The sequence below is a fragment of the Phyllostomus hastatus genome, unplaced genomic scaffold, assembly GCF_019186645.2.
Source record: "Phyllostomus hastatus isolate PE091 unplaced genomic scaffold, TTU_PhHast_1.1 phas_scaffold_46, whole genome shotgun sequence".
NCBI lineage: Eukaryota > Metazoa > Chordata > Mammalia > Chiroptera > Phyllostomidae > Phyllostomus > Phyllostomus hastatus.
Genome location: NW_025334032.1, coordinates 25,340,902 through 25,345,599, shown reverse-complemented (window position 1 = coordinate 25,345,599; position 4,698 = coordinate 25,340,902). Strand labels below are relative to the sequence as shown.

The window sequence follows — 4,698 nt, the reverse complement described above, 5'->3', positions numbered from 1 at the left end:
AAAAAAATTCTGTGCTTCTTGCCTTCAGCAAGCTCACAGTCCAGTGAGGAAATTAAATGAACGATGGTAAACAAGTACCTGAGAACAATGGAAATACCGAATAGACAGGAACGGCTTTTGCCAGGGCTGGCCATGCGAAGAGAGTAGATGTCATGGAGGAAATGGATCTCATCTGGGTCAAAGAACATGTATTCATTGGATAAAGTAGGAGTGACAAGAGACAACATGAACAATGACACAAAAATACAAAATGTAAAAGAAAGGTAGAGATAGTAAATTTATGTGATGACTCAAGAACTTAGTTTTGGCTCAGACTGCCAGTTTTAACTGGTAAAACACTTTCCAATTCCCTATAATAAAGTAAACATCAGATTCAGGATAAAAAAAAACCCTTCAAAATTAAGAGACTATGTCCTCAAATCTATCTCCAACTCAAATATCTAAAAACTTTAGATATCAAAGAAAGCACAATGGCCCTGGCTGATGTGGCTCAGCGGATTGAGTGCCGACCTGTGAACCAAAGGTTCATTGGTTAGATTGCCAGTCAGGGCACGTGCCTGGGTTGCAGGCCAGGTTCCCAGTAGGGGATGCACGAGAGGCAAAAACACACTGATGTTTCTCTCCCTCTTCTTCTCCCTCCCTTCCCCTCTCTCTAAAAATAAGTAAATAAAATCTTAAAAAAAAAAAGAAAAGAAAGCTCAATATAGGACATTCTCAACTTACAATCCCAGCCCAGAAGTTCTCAAGCATTGTTTTCATTCAATCATCTCAATGATCATTTACTCCAAAAATATTTAATGCACATCAGTGGTGTGCCAGGCCCCGGCCGAGGTTCCGAGGGTCCTGCCTGAGTGAGACAAGCCCAGTTTCTGCACTCATGGAGCTCACACTCAGGCAGGGGCCTTGTTTCATTCGATTCACCTCAGGACTTCCTAACTTCACCCTTTCATTCTTTAAACAATGCAAATAACGCACAACAAACTGTAGTTTAGATTGAAATACACAACCATTTTTTCCCATCCCACTTCCTATTACTTCTCTTCCATTTATCTTCTTTATTAATCTCTTAAAAACACTGTCACTACATGTCACTCCCTGTTCAAAAATCTCCAACAGGTCTCCATGGCTCTTTGCAGTGAATCCGTGGTCATTTTTAATACCCTCTTCCACCTCACCTTTCTTTGAGGATCACTCTTGTGTCAGCTCCTCTTATTGAGATGAGTGGAACAAATTCCTCGGGTTTATTAGGATAGAGAAAAACACACAAATTCCTTACACTAACAGCAGCTATGCCTGACCCCCCAACTTCCTGTTCAGCTTTATCAACCTCTGATACACGGTTGTTCTCATACTTTCTATATCAATGCCTGAAATCTCATCCGTCGCCCTGTTTCTCCCACCAAAAAGCCTCATGCTTTTGGATTTTTCCAATTTTCAAAAATTAATTTTTTTGCTTTCTTGAAATACCATTCATGTTATTATTTTCATCTCTATTTACCTCAAGAGATGCATAGCGTCTTGAGGGATGAGGGCCATATACACCATTATATGCATGAGTCACAGCGCCCAGAAGTAGTGGGCACACAGAGGCAGCAGGTGATGAATGTGAGAGCTTTGTGCTTAGAATTGAACAGACCTTGATTCAGATCTGATTTAGAATCTGATAGATCTTGATTTATTCAGGTACCAACGCATAAAAGAAAAAAACTCTAGATTTTTAAAAAAATTACAACTATCACGTCTCGGCCTTTTGGCTAAGATCAAGTGTAGTATCTGTTCTTATGTAGTTTAATAAAAATTTACAACTCTGAGTCTCTTAATTCACCAACAAGGAAACATGCAGTAGTGAAGAAATGTATTTGGTTGTTCACTGGGTACTACAGAATATGCCTATATTTGGAGACAGCATCCTTAGAGAGGTTTAAGGCAAAATGAAGTTACATAGGGATGTTGGAGAGCTAATCCAACGTGACTACTGTCCTTATAAGAAGAGGAGATGATTAGGACCCAGGCACACACAGAAAGATCATGTGAAGATAATTATCTACAAGCCAGGAAGAGAGACTTCAGAAGAAAGCGAACTTACTGACACCTTGACTGTGGACTTCTAGCCTCCAGGACTGTGAGAAAATAAATTTGTTGTTGAAGCCGCCCTGTCTGTAGTACTTTGTCACACAGACCTAACAAACTAGTAGACGTTTTGATCCTGGGAAGTGGAGAGCTGCTGCGACAAATAGCTAAAAATGTGGGAGTGGATTGGATCTGAGTGATGGGTAGAGGCTGGAAGGGTTTGAGGCACGTGTTACAAAAAGCCTCGATTGCCTTGAAAAGACTGTTGGTAGAAACCTAAAGATTAAGTGTGTTTCTTGTAAGGTCTCAGACAGAAAGGAGGAACCTGTAATTGGAACCTGAAGGAAAGCGATCCTTGTTACAAAATGGCAAAGAACTTGGCGGAATTGTGTCCCCATGTTTTGTGGAGAGTAGAACTTGTAGGTGATGAACTTGGATATTTCGCTGAGATTTCTATGAAAGCGGATCATTCAATATGAATCAGAGATAATAGGAGGAGATGTGGGATAATGAGGACTTGTCTCGGTTTTCAGAAAAGCAAGCTTTCACTGGAAACTGCAGCTGGAAGTCAAGAGAGAAGCTTTCAATACAAATCTTATGACTTGCACTAACTTTTCAATCCCCTTAACAAGGATCACACAAGAAGTTTAAAGAGCAACGTGTTTAAAGTCTGTCTCAACAAATGTCCCAAAGGACTAGTTAAATATACTTAGCCTTAACTTTAGTTTGAGGCTTGCAAAGCCAATAATTCTTGACACACACTTCCTGTTCCTATTAACTGATGAAAAGTGACTCAAACTGTCTTTAGGGAAGTGCTTAGTTCAGAATTTTTCATCCTGCAAATGAAATTGCTGGCCTGGTTCCCATCCACAACTTTGTTATTCTTGGACTAAAGACCAGAGTCCAGGAAGAGAGTTTGGTCTCTGATTTCAAGCAATCTGTATAATATCAAATTTGAACAAATAGACTTCTGTGTCTTTCTCCCACATCATTATTTTAAAGGCTTTAAAGATTTATTCAGGAGGAGGTCATAATTATTAACCAGACACACAAAATATATTAAATACTAAGTTCAAAATACCAAGTTTCTTTCCTCATAAACCATTAAGAAAAGGCAACTTTTTTTTTCTAGATTTTTTGCATCTTAAAGGGCACTTTTCTACTTTTGGTCTGGAATATATACGACCGCAAAATAGTGATGTCATTAAATGTAGAAACATAACAGGATGTCTTAATAGAATAGCATTTTTAACTCTAAATGTTTCCATTTCTTTCATTTAGATCACATAAAATTACCACCAACTGAAGTGTGACTTTTCTTTCTATTCAAACATTTGACAATCATCTATGTAATTCTCTGCATAATTTTGTCACACATTTGTGTGAATTTCTGCAAGGTAAAGACATGCCTTACACTGTAGTCTTTATTTTTATCTAGTATCACACCTTGCAGATGAGAGGTGCAAGATATACATTTGTCAATCTAATCTAGTGAAAAACAATATGGAAAAACAACATTGCACACAATATGTTCCTTACATCAACTCATATAAATCCCAAGCTATTAACAAAGCATCCAGAAAGACAATAATGACAGGCCATAGACCATCCGGGGGCTGCTTCACTTAGTCATGTGGGTGTGGAGTGCATTTACTCCCTACAGAGCACTGGGTCACAGTGCTTCCCTAAGTCCAGTGGTCCATGGAAGCTCCACTGTGCTAAACATGGACATGTCACTCCCACTCTCAAAACTTTTCACTCAATGTTATTTCTTCTATATTTTTGTTTGGTTTAGATACCTCTGTGGGCTTCAGCCCAGGACTTTCTGAAACTTCTGAATAAAACTTCAGCTCCAGAAGAATTGCTTTGCAGGGCATTCTTTCAGGGCAAAGATGGGAAAACTCTCTACATCAGTAAGAAATCAAAGCCAGGTCTTTTATTTTCAAAATAGAAAGTCAGTTTTGCCATCATTCTGCCTGGTTATTTAAATCTAATGGATCTCCTTTCAGCCTCAAATTCAAACTATTTGTGTTTTCAGCTTCTTATCAGTGTCCTAAACTTGAACATCTTTGCTACCAATTTCCAACCTGATTTTTTTAAAAAAGCACATCCACCACTAGTAAGAGGGTAAAATGCCACCTTCTTCTGGAAGAATAAATATGAAAATAATTAGCATTATGATGCTTCTGGGACATCATCAAGCATAACGACACCCATGTCATAGGGATATCAGAAGTAGAAGAGAGAAAGCAAGGGCTCAAGAGCCTATTTGAAGAAATAATGACTGAAAACCTCACTAACTTGGTGGATTAAAAAGACACACAAGCACAGGAAGTGCAGAGAGTCCTAAATAAGATGAATCCAAAGAGGCCCACACCAAGACACATTATAATTAAAATGCCAAAGATTAAAGACAAAGAGAAAATCTTAAGGGCAGCAAGAGAAAAGCTGTTAATTATCTACAAGGGAGCTCCCAAAAGACTGTCAGGTAATTTTTCAACAGAAACAGTTCAGGCCAGAGGGGTTGAAAAGAAATATTCAAAGTGATGAAAAGCAAGGACCTAAAACTGAGATTACTCTATGCAGCAAAACTGTCATTTAAAATTAAAGGACAGAAAAAGAGTTTCC

At 38.5% G+C, this 4,698-nt stretch overlaps 1 pseudogene; it reads left to right on the top strand.

The window, feature by feature from the left end:
• Positions 1–1,734: 1,734 nt before the first annotated feature.
• On the top strand, positions 1,735–1,888 carry LOC123807818 (annotated as a pseudogene).
• Positions 1,889–4,698: the final 2,810 nt, after the last annotated feature.